General features: G+C 45.1%; 1 long non-coding RNA gene across 2 annotated transcripts in view; it reads right to left on the bottom strand.

The window, feature by feature from the left end:
• Nucleotides 1-11,473: 11,473 nt before the first annotated feature.
• The window catches only part of LOC109499705, a 64,507-nt gene continuing 57,865 nt past the window's right edge, over nt 11,474-18,115 (bottom strand). For both annotated transcript variants that reach the window (XR_006597832.1, XR_002742300.2), the window contains exons 4-5: nt 17,237-17,826; nt 11,474-11,886 (exon numbers count right to left, since the gene is read on the bottom strand). This is a non-coding gene — a long non-coding RNA (uncharacterized LOC109499705). The remainder of the gene's footprint in view (nt 11,887-17,236; nt 17,827-18,115) is intronic.

Raw genomic sequence — 18,115 nt, forward strand, 5'->3', positions numbered from 1 at the left:
GCCTCATCGGCAATCTTGGCAGATGCTGTCAGAAAGTGCACACTGTTTCTGAGATGTGATTTTTCAATAGCGCATACTGTACTTTTTGATTGAGGTTGCAGAAGAGAGGAAAAGGGAGTTGGTTGGGCCTTTTTTTTTTTTTCTTTTAATTTTGAAATTCTTCTCTCCAGGGAGGCTTTTCCTTAGACCACACTGAGTTCCTTTGGCTAGCCACGCCGGCATGACCAGTGGTCTGGGGCTGGCCACACTAAAGCCCTGTGCCAAGGGCCCATTCCTTTGAAATAGCCCCCTCCGTACAGTCTGCAGGGCCACCCTTCATGGCGCTCACCTCCCCTTAGTCCAGCATTATTCACAACTTCTCCTTTCGTCTACCCCACTTCTGCCTTGACCTCCGTGTCCCTGTCTTGCCTTAAGACATCTGAAGTGGGTGTTTCAAGCAAAGAGTATTTTGTTCCCAGCTGAACAAGGCTCGGGGAGACCGGCAGTGCCAGAGACGGGAGTGGGCACCATTCGTCACTGAACTAAAGCCTCGCAGTGTGCAAGTTCCCCGCGACAAACACCACCTTTCCCTGGGAAGGCAGCCAAGGCCTGGAGCCCTGGGTAGGAAATCCCCAGTGAGAGGCCCTTCCTGAGCGCCAGAGAAAATGGTTCTTTTCATAGACTGAGTCCCCTTCCTTTCTAGCGTAAAGGCCCACATCACATCCCCCTTCCTGGCCTTCGACGCTCCATCCACATGCCAAGTGCCCCCGCCCCGGCGCCTCCTGGATCCTGTGCCCCTCCACGCTCAGCTGGCTTTCCCAGCCTTTGCACAGCCTCCTCCGTTCCCCGGCTGGGCTGCCCGCTCCCCGTCCATCCAACACTGCGCCTTCACACGAAACTGTGCCATGCCACGTCCTATCCTCTCCAGAGGCTCTTGTAGGGTTGGACAGAAATGATTTGTTGACTTTACCAGATTAGCAAAGGGAGCAAATTCCACAGATGCCTCTGTCCCTAAGTCTCAAAGTTCAGACCTACGGCTTGATAGCAGGAGCGAGGTGATGCAGGCAGCCCAAGACTGAGCGAAACAATAACAACGGTAACAGTCACTCTTCGTGGGGCAATGACTAGCTGGCAGGCAATTGTCTACACCTCTCACGGACTTCTTAATTTAATCTTCTCAACAACCCTCTGCAGCAGGTACTGTTACTAGCCCTGCTTTACAGAGGTGGAAAGAGATGGGACGGGAGGCTAGCAAGAGGCAGACCCTGGGTGTGCCTGGGGGATGGTGTTTCTGCGCTCATGCCCTGGGGGGGTAGCAGCAGACTTGGATCCCAGCTTCCTTCTGCCACTCCTTGGGTGGGTCACTTCGGGCCAGCGACACTCATTTTCCAAGTCTCCTTTACCTGATGAGAAAAATTATGGGAATGAGGTGATTTCCTGGGGGTACTTCCATAAGGTGATGCTGATTTTTCCCCCTCATTATAAAGCCACTCAGAAAGATCCCCAAATTTCCTGGACTCAAGGCCAGCCCCAGATAAAGGGACAAAGTAGCCGTTGAATGCGTTGCCATCTGTAACATGACAAACGCACTGACCAGTGGTAGGTAGCTAGTCTAGTCCCACTCCAACTCTCTTGGGCAAGAGGGGATGATCCTTCATGCTTCGATACGAGATGGAGTCATAAATACTGTTTCAGAGAGCAGGGGCCACAGGATCGGAGCTGTCCTGCACCCCACCCAGGATCCCCTTGGCCACTGCCCTTCGTGGCCAAGGGCGAAGCCTGCACTCGTCAGCCTGGCTTCTGGGAACTGCACGGGCACACTCTCACCTTCCCACCTTGGCTTCTTGTCTTCCCTGGAGGCTCAGGAGCACCTCTCCTGCCGGGTTTGACTGAGCTGACAGCATGGTAAGAGCTCATCCTTACCACTGGCAGAAGATTCGCAGCACCATATTCGATTTGAAGATGCACCCTTTTCCTCATTTTAGCATCTTATTCATTTACCATTGATCTTAAAATTGATGGCACAGTATCGCTTATTTGGTAGCACTTTTTCTTTCACGGAGGCTCATGAAATAATGGTGTACCTTACAAGTGAGGGCCACTTAGCTTTGATGAAGTATGGTAAACAGCAGTTTACAGATCTGAGCTCTAGAAGCTCAGTCAGAGAGGCTGGCAGGCTGTGTGCCTGTTCTCTGAATCTTTTCCTCCAGATCAGGACTGGGTCTGGTAAAATGGAGGTGATCTCTTAGGGCTGATAGGGCCCTCTGGTTGTAGCCATGGGTGATACGTAAACCATTTCATGGCCAGTGCAGTCAGCCAGAAGACAGCTGGAAACAACTGGCATGTCTGACCCGGAGCTTACCAGATCCCCTCCCTGGCTCTAGTACCCTGCATTGTTGGCTCCAAACCCACAGCCATGTTCCTTCCTTCCTAATGTTTTGGATACTTGCCAGCACACTCAGGGAACTTGGCCTGTCACCCAATCCCAGGGGACAATCCTTAACTGGACTAAGTCGGGCATTGTTGTCCCTGTCTCCTTTACTTTCATCATCTACAGGAGAGGGCATGTGTATTAATGTACTATTGTTGCCATAGCAAACGACTACAACTCTAGCTTAAAACAGGTCGGGCACAGGTCTCCCTGGACTAACAATCAAGGTGTCTGCAGGGTTGAGTTCCCTTCTGCAGACTCTCAGGGAAAATTGGTTTCCTTGCTCTTTCAGGTATTGGCAGAATTTAGTTCCCTGAAGCTCTGTGACTCAGGTCCCTGGCTGCCAGCTGGGTTCCTCTATTAGCATCGAGAGCCCTCTTTCCAGTTCTTACACATAGTCTCCTCCACCTCAGGACCAGTGACACATCCTCTTCACACTGCCATCTCTGTCACCTCACTGGGCTTATGTGATTAGATTGGGCATCCCACATAATCCCAGAGAGCCTCATCTCCAGCTTCTGCCCTTAATCACATCTGCAAAGTCCCTGTTTCCAGGTAAGATAACGAATGGAGTCACAGGCTCCAGGGGACAAGCGTGTGGGCATCTTTGCCGGCCACTGTTCTGCCTGCTACAGCATGTGACCCACTCTGGCTGATGAGCTATAAAGGGAGTATCTGCTGGGCTTTGGGGAAAAGATTTTGCTCCCTGACAAAAAGACCGACTTTGAGGAGGCTTGCCCTGCTCCTACCTACTATGTTTGAGGTGATATGAGCTGTGGCTGCTATCTTGCCAGCATGAGGCATCCACACCTAGGATAAGAGCCGAAACACTGAGAGTAGCAATGAGAATTTCAGAGTGAAAAGAAAAAGCTTGGCCTTTCGATGATGATGTTGAGCCACCGAAACAACCTAGATCTCCTGCCTTGCTCCTGCTGATCCCTCTTTGGGGGCTGGGCAAGGCTCCTATATTTCTGATTATGGCTGGGGATTAGTCTTGGATGAATAGATCTCCCATAGTCCATAACGCTGCCTTCCAGGCGGTACCTCCGGGTTGAGATTATTGTCTTAATTTGCCTGCACTTGTGGTGCCCTCCAAACTTGACGGCTTGGCTTGCTGGCTGCCCTCATGCTGGCTCCGTCTCCCAGTCTATACCACCCAGGCTTGGCTTTTCCCTCCCTGGTAACCCTCCATTTCCAGGGTCACACCACACCTACACTCTGCATCTCTTGGTGTTTCTGGTGTAGCTTAATATCCAGACAAACTAGGCTTCTGGCCATTCCCTGGCAAGTGCTTTCACCTTTGTGCCTCTGTGCTATTATTCCTCATGCTATTCCCTCAATCAGAAATCCCCTTTCAATCTCCTTATACCTTTACCATAAATCCTTGTGTCTTATGAGATGCTATGATTCCCAGGTGGCAAATGATTCAAAAACATCAGGTAACTTATTTAAGATGACCTTGCCAGTAAATGGCAGAACTGGGATGCTACAGTAGGTCTCTCTGACTTCAAAGCCCAGGTCCTTTTGCTCACTTCGTCTTTTGGCATTTTAGAGGAGACACTGTCCAACTGAAGTCTTGAAGGACTTGTCTCCCTCACTATATCACAAGCGTCTTGAGTGCCAGGGAGTGAATCATTCTTTAGTGACCCCAGAGTCAGTGGCATGTTGGCCAATGTTACCAGCTGGCTCTGGGAAGGGGTTGGGGGAAGCCACCTGATTTGTACTGTTTTCCATGAGGTGAATTCTCCCATCACGGCTGATTTCAAGCTCCCGATGTGACATTACTGAACAACGAGTTAGGAGAGATGTAGAAGCACACCTTTATATGATATTTCCACCACACAGATTCCACAGATGTGAATTACCTCAAGAGCCCAGATCATAGTGAAATGTAGTAAAATAATTAGGAAGTGAATGCGTTTTGCTTGCTATTACCTTTGTTTTAAAGCTATTTAAATTTTGATTTATTCTATGCTATTCTATTTTTATTTTGACCTATGTGACTTAACCTTCAATCATTGTGTTTCATGATCGGCTTGCAAGTTTCCTGAAAACTTAACAATTAGGTTCGCGACTGGTTTGGGCTGGCTCCGGCATACCACTGCCAGAGTCTCTAGCACAAGGATTTGCTTTTAACAGGCACTGGAATGGCAGGTGAGGATGCTAATAAAAAGAACATGATTATCCATTAATGAGTTTTAAATAGAGTCTAGTAACCCAGACTCAATATTCTTTCCTATGTTTGAGAATTCCTTAGTTCCATTGCTCAGACTTCACCGAAAGCCAAACAAATAAAAACTAGCTGAGAGTAGAGACCAAAGAATAGCCAAGGCTCGAACTAAGGGCTGTGAACACCCAGTGTCAGGGTGGGGCCCCATGACTGCTTCCAGTTCCAAAGGGTCTGCTTTGTTGATCGGGCTCGAGCAAGCCTCTGAGCTAGAACTGTCTCCTGTCTTCACCTCCCCCTGCCCATGTCCACCACAGGAGAAGTGCTGAAGAAAACCCACTAGTCAAATTAACATTTGGTTACACTGGAGAGAGGACAGGCTCCCAGGAACTAGGGAGTCTGGAAAGAAGTAAAAACTACATTGCAGCCTCCCAAGAAGTTTTGCATTTCTCCATCTTAACCTTTTGTCTAGGGTGCAGTGCTGACGTCACTGGAAACTGGAGTGGGCAGGCTCAGTTTAGGGAGGGAGAGAGACAGCTGGTGAATCAGCTGTGCTGCCTTACACTCCCCACTCTCCCTGTCCTGGCTCAGGGACTGTACCATATAAGGACTCTGGCTCGAGAAGGCAGTCCCACTGATTTGCATTAGGGTTCCCTTTAAATTGCATTTTGGGATTAGGTCACTGTTACCAGCAAAAGGGAGACCCCAGAAAGGTTGGTCAGCATGAAGAAACCGGAGCCAATTGTGGTCTGCCAAGAGAAAGATGAGAAGAGGGGCAGCCCCATCCAGCCACACAGCTCTTGGGAATGAAGACCAGAGCCTGAGAAAGCAGTGGGAGTGACTCTTAGACATGGTTGCAAGGGGAAGGATTGGGCAGAGGACCAGCCCACTCCTGCAGACTCCCTTCATTCCCGCCTCTGGCTGGCCCAGGGCTGCAGGAGCTTTATCCTGAGGCCGATTCAGACAGGGAAATAACTCCAAAATTCCAGATGTGAGAGATGGCTTCCCTGTGGGGGGTGAAGGTGGCCCTGATGCTGCTGAATGTACAGGAACCCTGCTGGTCAAGTGACAGTCTAGGCTCTGAGAAATTCTGAAGTCAGGATGGGTTCACCCAGGTAGAACACAGCTTGTTAACTTCCAGCTCCCATCCCATCCATCCAGACTGGGTCAGCCCAGTGTGACACAGCAAGGCTGTGGGAATCCAGGGACACAGGAGAGGAGAGGGAGGTTGGGAAGTGATCTGGGAAAGTGGCTTTTCATGAATGGCCAATAAATTGCATCCAATTTGTAAAGAGTAACCTACTTTTTTGTTGTTGTTTCCTTAGTCTCTTTGCTGTAACTTTTTTTTTAAGGACCAGCTTGAATTATTTCATGGCACTTCTCTTTCTGTGTACCCCCTGATTTTGTTCAAAAAGACCAGCACCATGAAATACTCTATCGCTGTGAGAATGCACTACTCCATATGCAAAACGCAGACAAATCTCACAAACGTAGAGTGGAGTGAAAGAAGGCAGACACAAAAGCGTACTGTGAAATCCCATTTATATCAAGCTCAGAAACAGGCAAAACCAATCTGTGATGTTAGAAGTCAGGATAGTGGTTCCTTTGTTGGCCTTAGCAACTGGGAGGGGCAGGAGGGCTTCAGGGGTGCTGGTGATGTACTAATTCTTTGTCTGGATGCTGTTTACATGGATATAGACACACTGAGCTGTCCACTTATGGACATATTTCTGTATGTAGGCTACATTTCAATCAAGTTTCCTCAAACAAACAAACAAACAAAGGAACCAGAATGTAATCTTTGAAAGAAGTGGTGACAGGAGAGTAAACTCCTGTGCGCCGACCCAGAAATAAACCTCTGAGGGTCCGTGTGACAGAAAACTTGATCTCCAGTTGCAGTGTTATCTGCTGCTGGAAGGCTCTAAGAAACCTAGCTCCCCCGCGTCTCACATTCTCTGCTGCAGAACAAATGGGATGGAATCAGTTATATAATGTCAGAGACAAGATTCCTCTTCCTTACCTGTTCCAATGGAGCTGGAATATGATTTAATGTTCACTTTGCCTCTCATGTGATCTTCTTATGAAGGAACAGTCTTCAGGCTCACAGACCGATTCTTACACTGTCAAAATGTGCACACACACATCTGCACCCCTAGCGGTATTCAGCCCCTCTCAGCATTCAAGGTGTTAGCAGCGCCATGCTGCCTCAGAAGGATCTTTTCCATGTCTCTCTCCTCGCTTCTGACAGCCTCAGGCGTTCTTTGGCTTGGAGAATGCAAAACACAGACAAACCTCACAAACGTAGTGTGGAGCCACTGTGTTCAGGTGGCATTCTCCTGTGACTTCCCTCACGGGATCTTCCCTCTGTGCTTGTCTGTGTCTGCGTGTGTGACACCAGTCGTATTGGGTTAGGGCCCACCTAAATGACCTCATTTTAACCTGATGATCTCTGTAAAGATGACCTATTTCCAAATAAAGTCGCTTTCTGAGGTATTGGGGGCTAGGACTTCAACATCTGTTTTTTTTGGGGGGGGCATTATTCAACTCATAAAAGCCAGTGATTAAAAGGCTTCAGGAAACCCTAAGGGAGCCCCCTGACTCCACATCCCACCAGGAAAGGTTAAGGTTCCCAACTGAAGACCAAACACCAAGAGACTTGGATAAATTGTGATAATCTCCAGTTCGTATAGTGCCTCCCACTCCCAAAGCCCTTTCATGATTAAACATTTGATTTTTCACAGTTAGAAAGGCAGAAATGCAGGCTCTGGGGCTAGACTGCTTGGGTTGGAACCTCAGCTCCATCTGCTATTAGCTGCTTGACCCTGGCCACATTGCCTCTGTGCCTCAGTTTTCTCATCTGTCAAATAGAGATGTGGCAAGAATCAAGTGAGTTAACATAAGCCCTTCAAGCACGCCAGGTGCACAGATAGCACTGATGAATGTTAGCTGCCAGAACGAAAAGCCAGGTAGCATCGCCTACATCTTACAGAGGAAGAAACTGGGGCACACCAGGCTAATTCCAAGCCGATCCAGAACCGAAACTCGGGCCTCTAGGATTTAGCACTGACTTGTTAGGTTATCCAGCATGACTTGCTGCCGTCCATTTTTAGGTAAAAGTAACAACAATCACAGCTACCTTTTACTGGGCACTTACTAAGCACCAGGCACGGTCCTAAGTGCTTTACATATAGCATCTCGTTTATTCCTCATAATAACCTATGAGGCAGATATTGTCCCTGTTTTAGAAAGGTGTAAATTAAGGCCTGAAATTTCAGGAGGCCAAGTTGGATCACCCAGCTGGTGATGAAGAGCCGGGATTTGGATGCCAGTCTCTGCAATGCCAGGGCCTGAGTTTTCAACCACTTACACTCCATAACCTCTGGAAAGAAAACCAGCATAGTTACTTTATACACAACTAAGGGCTGCCAGGATGGATGGGGTGATGTTTGTAAGTTCCCGAAGGGTCAAGAAGAAGCCAATCTAGGGGCACCAGGGTGGCTCAGTTGGTTCAGCATCCAACTCTTGATTTCAGCTCAGGTCATGACCTCATGGTTCGAGAGTTCAAGCCTCGCATCAGGCTCTGCACTGACCACTTGGAGCCTGCTTGAGATTCTGTCTCCTTCTCTCTCTGCCCTTCCTCTGCTAGCTCTCTGTATCTTTCTCAAAATAAATAAAAATAAACTTTAAAAAAGCAGAATAAAGAGCCATTCTTAACCATCCTTCCCCCTTCTCCCTGCTGCTTCAGGCACTATACCCCAGTAAGTGTCCCAGATGCTCCCATGAAAAAGTTTGCAGATGGGTCCCCAGGAGCTTGGGGAGCCAGGCCTGGGAGGGGAGAGGCACCAGATAAGTGCTTGATTAGCCAGGCTGGAGGGATTGTCAGACGCTGCCAAAGAAACAGAGGAGATCCCAGTGCCAGAACCCAGAGTGAGCCGTGGTGCCCGGGCACAAAGACTTAGTGACACCTCTCAAATCTGTGAAGAGAGAGGGGAATGACTTCACACGGCTGCATCTCGTCCTAGAAGGGGGAGTACTGCTCTTCACGGATGGCTTCAGATGGCCATGTAGGAACACCTGCCTGCTTTGGGATTTCAAGCGAAGGCCTAATCAAGGCAGTTCTTTGGAGGGCTCTGCTCAGGCTGGTCCCACATCCATCTCAATGCCCACACATGGTTGTGGCTGGCCGGCCAGACAGACACAACTGTTTTGGCTTCTGTCATTTCTTTTTTTCCCTCTATCGGCAGCACTGTACTCAGAGTCCTTGATCCCAGCTCGCCTGATTAGGGTCCTCGGACCGAGCACCCAGTCTGTGCCTCCTGGGGCCCCCTGGTGGAGGAGCAAAGGTTAAATGAATCATTTGAGTCATAAAATAAGACAGGTGTGGTTGTGGAGAAAGGGGAGAGAAGAGGAGGAAAAAAAAAATCATTGTGGATTTTTCCCCAACAGAATTTAAAGAACTCTGTTGTGACTCTCTTTCTTGTCCTCCACTGGATGAATGATTTGCTGTGACTTAAGGAGCCACAAACACAACAGCTCTGACCCTGGAATGGACTTTGAAGGGGAAGCAAAGTAGAGAACTGGCCTCTTCCCTCGACTTCCATTTGGAGCACCCCACAACTCTCAGGGCATTTAGAAAGTAACACACTTAGCGTTTTCCCAAAGGAATGTGAATTGTGGCCTGAGGAAAAGGTGTTTACTCCCATGGAGGTGGGATTTTTATTGCTAGTTTCAACATCAAGGAGGTGTGAAAGTTATGTACAAATCCTGACAATCAATACCACCTGAGGAAGGCCAGAAAGGGGCCCACAGGTCAGTGCCCAAATGTAAGGTGCACAGCTCAGAATCGCCTGGGGATCGTGTGAAAATGCAGATTTTCAATCAGTAGGTCTGGGCTGGGGCCTGAGAGTCTGACATGCTGTTGTTGGTCAGAGGATCACTGGCTAAGAAATAATTCCAGCACTTCTCTTGGCATTCTCCTTCACACACACCTCCCCTAATCAAAAACAAAACAAAACAAAACAAAACAAAACAAAACAAAACAAAACAAAACAGGGAAACAGCATGGCCTAGAAGTGTCATACATAATCCCAAATATTTGGGAAGGGACTGCCATATGATATTTAGAATTTCAATCTGCTCCCTCTCTGGACAAGAATGGGTTTATTCTTTTTTTTTTTTTTTTTTTAATTTTTTAATGTTTATTGCTTTGAGAGAGAGACAGACTGCAAGCTGGGGAGGGGCAGAGAGAGAGGGAGACACAGAATCCAAAGCAGGCTCCAGGCTCTGAGCTGTTAGCATGAAGCCTGATACGGGGTGCAAACCCACAAACCGTGAGATCATGACCTGAGCTGAAGTCAGCCACTTAACCGACTGAGCCACCCAGGTGCCCCAAGAATGGGTTTATTCTTGATCAGGTCAGATGGTCGAGCAAAGGATGAAGAAGGTTCCGTAAAATATTGAGCAGTCTCAGAGAACAAGAAGAAACAACAGTATTGTAACTATTGTTTTTGCTCTAAAATACATTCTTAAAGGTGGCTTTGACTGATACACAAAAAAATACTAGAAATACTAGTATATATATACTATAATATATATATACTAAAAATACTAGAAAACATAATCAAAGGCAAATTTTATTTGTGCTTTGTATTTTTCTATATTTCCCAAATTTTCTACAAACCAACCTATATTGCTTCTTTTTTCTAATACATTTTATAAATGTTTATTCATTTTTGAGAGAGGGGGAAGGGCAGAGAGCAAGAGAGACAGAAGATCCAAAGCAGGCTCTGTGTTGACAGCAGAGAGCCTGATGCAGGGCTCGAACTCACAAACTGCAAGATCATAACCTGAGCTGAAGTTCGACACTCAGGTGCCCCCATGTTGCTTCTTTTTTGAAGGCTAAACTTGAAACATCCTGTACTGTCAAAGTTTATAGGCCTTTTCCCTGGCGCTAGAAACTAGAATGGAATCTGATACTGTATATACAGGTACACTCTGCAGATAACTAAACCTTTGGGATGGGTGAGGATAAGAATCTTCTGGTGTTTAGGAGACCATGCAAACAGGTCAGGTCGTCACTGAACCACTACGCAGCATGGAAAGAACCACAGAGAAGGATTATGAGGAGCACCCAGTCTCTGCCTCCTGAGGTCACGCCGACCGCTTGCTGGCCCAAGGTCTGATTTATTTTAGTTTCTATAGCTTTAAGCAAGGCCAATTTGCATAAATGATGGTCTGCATCTTGATCCATGTTTACAAATCAATGAACAGACTACCTAAATCAATGAACTGTGATCTGGTACATTTTATAAGATGAGAAGAAGCAAGTTGGGCAGACGAAGGTTGCAGAGGGTAGAAGTAATCATGGAAATGGAACCTTCATAACTCAGTTTCCCATCCCATGGCATTTCCTTTAAATCAGGATTCCCAGTCTTCACAATTGCTAAGGCAGCATAACTTTAGATAACACAGTCCTCCCTAATCAGCACAGTGCTTTGTATACCATGGGTACTCGGGTTTTAAATACACTAATGTTTCTTTCATAATGGTCTGAGCATAGAGCACAGAGCAATTTTAGGAAATGGTCATCTTTTCCCACTGGTAGCAATAAGCTTTGCAAAGAGGTTTACACAGGCAGTCACCCCAAACCTATCTGTTAAATGGAATAAAAGATTATTGAAGCACAAGAGGACTTGTTTTTATTATTTAAGAGGACTGAAATACCAAAACAGGTTACTAAGATATGGGAAAAGGGACAGCAATAAATGTAGCAATATTCTTTTTTTTTTTTTAATGTTCATTTATTTTTGAGAGAGAGAGACACAGCACAAGCAGGGTAGAGGCAGAGAGAGAAGGAGACACAGAATCTGAAGCAGGCTCAAAGTTCTGAGCTGTCAGCACAGAGCCCAACACGGGACTTGCACCCACAAACTGTGAGATCATGATCTGAGCCGAAGTCAGACGCTTAACTGACTGAGCCTCCCAGGCGCCTCTTCTTTTGTATTTAAACATATAGGATGGCTTTATAGGTTTCAAGTATGTGATTTCTAATGTTTGAGGAAATAAAATTCCAGGAGGGCCCATGCCTCCGTCTCTCCACCCACTGTTTGGGAACGAAGACTGACCTTCTGTTAGCATCTCAGCTGATCTCTTGGGTGCTTTTTGCCAGTCTCATTCAGTTTTGAATATTCTTTACCCTTCATGTTTGGGCTGCAAAGGTAATCATATGCAACATTTTGCTCTTTTGTCTCCAGTCCTTATTCCTCTAGGTCCTTTATTCCCTTGACCACGACCCTTTCCATCAGGTTCTCTAGAAAAAAGGGAAAACTCTTTTATACAGAGGTACAAACAACTGATAACAATTTAGAGCAGCACAGATAGGTTCTTTTCCAGGCCAAATCAAGAACAGACAAAATTTGTTCCTAAGGATCTGCTTGCTTATTTTTGATCCTCTGTTTTCAGTGTGAAGATGACCCTGGCTTCAAGAACGTCTTTCTGAGGCTCTCTATCAGCTCAGGAAAGGCTCCCTATCTTCAACCGTGCCTGACTCCTATACTTCTCTCCTTCTCACCATCCCACCAAAACTTACCCAACCTATCTCAGCCTTCCTTGTCTTCATCATACATTGACCAAATATACCAGTAGGTCCCTTTAATAGTGAGAACTGAGGACAAGTGCATTTTTGAGATGCTCTGCTCTTTGGTCCAGGGGCCCAGTAAAGCTTGATGAGTTAAGCTGTGGCCTAGGTGGTCCGGTCTCAATTCCAAAACACCTTCCTCTGGCCCTATGGGCATCAGTGACTCACCAGCAGTCTGGGAGGACCAAATTGCTCCCTAAGTAAAGCAGATAAGATGGAAACACAGAGTGGTATTTGCTGGGGTGGATCCTTGCCCATTCAGTGTGTTTGCATTGTCTACTTTTGATCAAAGGTCCCTGGCTGAGCAAATTGATACAAGACCAATTAAATTTCCACTGCAGGGGATTCAGCAGATGTCCAATGCTTCTGCTGTACTGAAGTGTACTCCCTGACTGCCTTGCTAATGGTAAGTGGGCCTTGAAACATACATATCACGTTGGAAGAACCAAGAGACTAGATGCGGGGTTCAGCACCCCTTTTCCTGGGCAAAAGCCAAACCTAAGTCCCCACAAGTTTGCCATATCTTACCACTATCCTACACCAACCTCCGTAATTAATTATGAAAAGCAGTCCGTTGTAGAGAAAAGCAGCTGGGAAGACTTGCAGACACCCTGACTTCTGGGGTGTGTTAGCACCAGCAGCTAATGAAAACAGTGTTTTATTCATTTGCTGTTGGAGGCAGCATGAGGTGGAGTTCTCAGACCCAGGTCACAAAGATAATGACCTTGAGAAGGTAACTCTCTGCAAGCAGGAGAGAAGTCTTCCATCTTTGTCATACGAGGCTGCAGTGGTGTCTGGGCTGGCACTGCAAGGCCCCCAGTTGAGAGTATAGGTTGGGGGCTGATCAGCAGTTTGAGCTATGGCAGGCCACATAACCTCTAGAACTTTCCAGGGGATCCTCCTAACAAATAGTCACGCAGATCTGACTCATCCTTAGCTTACTGAAGGCTACTGACAAGAATGGGTCTCTCACTCCTCCCGAGGATGCTTGATCGGGGCAACTGGGATGTGTGTCTGTTTGGGGTGGGGGATACCATTTACTTTCTGATCTGAGAGTAAATATGACTGAACCAAAAAAGGGTCTCAGATGTGTAAGTTACAGGCACACATAAATGTTACCAGTTTACCTCTTAAATATTTATCAGCCTAAAGTTACTTATCTTGAGAGGCCATATAACACAGTGGTGAAACCCACAGTCTTTGGCACCTAATGGATCTGGGTTTGAATTCCAGCTATACTCACTGTGTGGTCTTGGGCAAGTTACTTAATTTTTCTAGGCCTCACCTCCCTGATAGTAAGATCGAGGTGATGATAATGAAACAGTACCTTCCAAATAGAGTTACTATTAAGACTGAATGAGCTCATGTAATCTAAGTGGTAGAACAGTGCATTATTAGTAAGTGCTCAGCTATCATCTTGGGAATATGAAAGGTCATCATTTTTCAGTAAAAGTCAGGTTTACTTAGATGTAATTTATGTATAATGAAATTCACTCCTTTTGGTGTACATTTCTGTAAGTTTTAATAAACTTATACAATCATGTAACCACCACCACAATCAAGATACATCACCCCAAAAAGTTCCTTGGTGCCCCTTTTTCATCGGCCCCTCTCCTCACCCCTAGCCTTAGACAACTACTGATCTGTTTTCTGTCCCTATAGTTTTACCTTTTCCTGAATGTCATACAATAAATAGCAGAAAACTCATCATTTTTAAAGGCTGACATATGTGACATCCAATGAATTTCTAAGTATATTAAAGAATCAAGTTACAATTTTCATTCCAAATCAGATGATATATTTCCTGTTGACTTATAGAAGAGGTATATTATTTTTCAATGCCTCCTGAATTAGTTCCTTTATGGGTAAGCGGATCTTTCTCATATGCTATCTCATCAGTCATTACATCTCAACCTTGAGGCTGGAGTTGGCAAGGAGCAGGATATGACATAAAGGAGATCTCAGGTATTCAGAAAAGCAAAATAAAATGGAGATAGAGTCACTTGAGGCAGGAAGTGAATTATATGGTTCTCCATCTCTTCATTTTAGGGGAAGTCTGGGGAGTTGTAGAGAGTAATGCCAAGGATGGGGCATTTTGTTTGTTTGTTCGTTTGTTTGTTTGTTTTTTCAATCTATGACTTGGACTCTGGAATGAGTTTGCCTTGCAACCTGTCCTGCACAAAGCCTAGGAGTTGGCTACTCCTAAGTAAACTTGGTGGCATAATGACCATCTTGGTTCCCATATGGTATGGAGGGGCTCCTGAAGCTCCCCCACAAAGTGAGAGGAAAGAAAGTAGCTAACTGGAGAATGGCCCACTGTGACAGAGGGAAATGACCCTACAGCAGACCCTAATCACCTAGACCAGGAACTAGGTACAGGACAGTTTTGGAGGGGCTCACTAACAAGAGCCTGGCAAACCAAAGTATCCAGGAATTACCCCTACACCCTGGCCAAGAAGCCAGATGTTGAAGCACGCCTATAGTCAATTTAGCTGTAGGCAAAGTCAGGAGGGAAGGCAGTAGGCAATGGTGGGGATCTGAGCATTCAGGGACACTTCTTGGATTCTAAAACTCTCTGTTCTAGTCCCATGATAATTCAGGTAATACACCCCTCGCCGCAATCCCATCTTATGGAAGCACAGGAGAGGGCAAGGACACTGACAAGACCAAGCCTTTCTCCTCAAGTACTGTTTGAACTGTTGTAGCAGACTAAGGTGACCCAGTGGGCCAGGGCTTGTGAGAAAGTCACAACCTGTTGTCCCAGCCCACTTGAGTGTAAGGCGTGTGACTCTCCAGCCCCAGTACACTCCCATCACACTTTCACAGCTACTTTATCCTCATTTCTCATCTATTACCTCTTGGAAGTGGCCCCTGAGACTGCAGCTTTAAGAATCTTGGTCTTGTGGGGTGCCTGGGTGGCTCAGTTGGTTAAGCATCCAACTCTTGATTTCGGCTCAGGTCATAATCTCATGCTTCATGGGATATAGCCCAAGTCAGGCTCCATGCTGACAGCATGGAATCTGCTTGGGATTCTCTCTCTCTCTCTCTCTCTCTCTCTCTCTCTCTCTCTCTCTGCCACACCCCCACTTGCACACTCAAGCATGTGCGTTCTCTCTCTTTCTCTCAAAATAAATAAATAAACTTAAAAAAAAAGAATCTTGGTCTTGGAATATTAGTCAACCATTAAAAAAAAAAAACGAAATCTTGCTATTTGCAACAAAAAAAGTATAATGCTAAGTGAAATAAGTCAGTCAGAGAAAGGCAAATACCATATGATTTCACTCATACATGTAATTTCAGAAGCAAATGAACAAAGGAAAAAAGAGATAAATCAAAATGTAGACTCTTGGGTCACCTGGGTGGCTCAGTTGATTAAGCATCCAACTTCAGTTCAGGTCATAATCTTGTGGTTCATGAATTTGAGCCCCACGTTGGACTCTGTGCACAGAACCTGCTTTAGATCCTCTGTCTCCCTCTCTCTCTGCCCCTTCCCTGCTCATGTACTCTCTCTCTCTCTCTCCAAAATAAATAAATATTAAAAAAAAAGAAGACTCTTAACTATAGAGAACAACATGATGGTTTCTAGAGGGGAGGTGAGTGAAGGGATGGGTGAAATAGGTAATGGGGATTAAAAGTATATTTATGGTAATGAGCACTGAATAATGTACAAAATTACTGAATCACTATTATTGCACACCTGAAACTAATATAACACTGGACTTTCAAAATATAAGTCTTTCAAAATATAATACTGGACTTTCAAAAATGTTTAAAAATAGAATCTTGGTCTTACAACTTCTACATAAGCTGGACATTTTAAGGAATAGTGAAATGCATCCCTCTGTAAATAATGATTTTTTTTTTTAAGTTTGTAACTCAGGGGATGCCTGAGTGACTCAGTTGGTGGAGGATCAGACTTTTGATTTCGGCTCAGGTTATGATCTCATGGTTCATGAGATGGAGCCCTGAGTCAGGCTCTGCACTATCAGCTTGCTTGGGATTCTCTCCCTCCCCCTCTCTCTGCCCTTCCCCCACTCACATGTGCATGCATGTGCTCACACTCTCTCTTTCTCTCTCTCAACATAAATAAATTTTTAAAAGTTTGTAACTCAGATAAGCACTCCACAGCTCATCTTTAAGTTCAAGATTTTATCATTCAGATTTCTTCAAATTTCTCCCTTTCTTTTGGATACACTTGAAGGTACATGGTGCCATTAGATGCATTTATGCATTTCCACAGAGCAAACATGAGCTTTTTATAATGAGCAACTGTAATGGGATTTGGCTTCTAGGAGAAGATTAAGAAAATGATTATAAATAATAGGAAGACCAAATGCCCTTTATTTGAGAGCAAATAAACTTTAAATGTTAGGGCAGATTACAATGCCACAGTGATAAAGTAATTAGTAGTTCCTATTGAAACAAGCTTAATCCAAGGGAAATTCCATAACCAATTATATTTCCCATGTGTAACTGGGCAGGAAAATACGACATTTAAGAAGGCAGAAAAGGAACTTCTTTGTAGACCTCCATTAAAACTGGATGTTGGAACACGAATGCACTCCAAAGTATATCATTATTTTTTGCACTCTTTTATCACTCTGAAGTGAAGAAACCAATCTAGGAAAAAGGTGAGAGTCAGCATTTTGAAATGCATTGGAAAATTGTAAATTATGAGAGCTATTGATAAAGCTGGTATTTATAGCTCTATCGAGGATTTTATATTGTTTACATCTGGATTGCAGACTCAATCAAAGCCCACTAACCTATTCCAACTTATTAATGCTGTTTCCATGTTCAGTGTCAACTACACATGAGACAAAGATGATCTGAGTGGGTCACTTGGATCAAGATTTAAAATACAGCTACTTAAAATAAAGGCTTCCCAAGCTAGACTGTATGTTTTGATATAAACTGCATCTGAATTGGTATCACTGAGGATGTATCTTTGCTATTCATCTACAAACACAAATACTTATGAATGATATCAGATAGTGCCTGGGCATATAAAATGTCCACTCACCTGTTGAATTTCTGATTCTAAAAACTTTGGAAGAGTTTCCCCCAAAACGCCTCCTTTAGATACTATGGTTGAGAGAAACAAAATCAAACAGGAAGCATGGACAATTGTCTTTGAGCGTATCAGTCCACTCTCTCTACACTACCCCCTCACCTCCACCAGGTCTTAGTTTCCCCTTCCTTTAGTGAGGTCTTCAGTTTCATTCACTTCACTTCACTTCACTTCAAATCCATTCACTTACTGACTTATTCACTTATTTGTATTAGCTACCTATTGCTGTGTAAGAAATTATCCCCAAGATTTAGTGGCTTAACACTACACACATTTATTATCTCTTAGTTTCTGAGGGTTAGGAGCTGAGGCATGCTTAGCTAAGTACTCAGCTTCAGGGTCTCTCACAAGGCTGTAATCAAGGTGTTGGCCAGGGCAGGGATCTCATCTGAAGGTTGACTGGGTGAAGCATCCACTCCCAGACTCATGTGGTTGTTGCCAGGATTCAATTCCTTGAGCTTTTCCAACATGTGAGCTTGCTTCATCAAAGCATATAAGGTGAGAAGGTGATCAGCAAGATGTAAGTTGCAGTCTTATGTAACCTAATAATGGAAATGACATACCCTCAACGTTGCTGAATTCTATTGGTTAGAAGCAAGTTACTCCAGGTAACGTAGGCTGTGAATACTAGCAGGTGGGGAAAATTGGGGACATTTTAAAAGTTGCCAATCACATTTATGAAGAATTTTTTGAGCACTTCTTAGGTGCCTGACACTGTGCTAGGTGCAGAGAATACAGTGGAGAACTTCCTTCTCTCATCAGAACTCATAACTTATCAAGGGCACTGGGTGGCTCAGTTGGTTGAGCATCTGACTTCTGCTCAGGTCATGA

Source organism: Felis catus, chromosome B2 (genome assembly GCF_018350175.1).
Source record: "Felis catus isolate Fca126 chromosome B2, F.catus_Fca126_mat1.0, whole genome shotgun sequence".
Classification (NCBI taxonomy): domain Eukaryota; kingdom Metazoa; phylum Chordata; class Mammalia; order Carnivora; family Felidae; genus Felis; species Felis catus.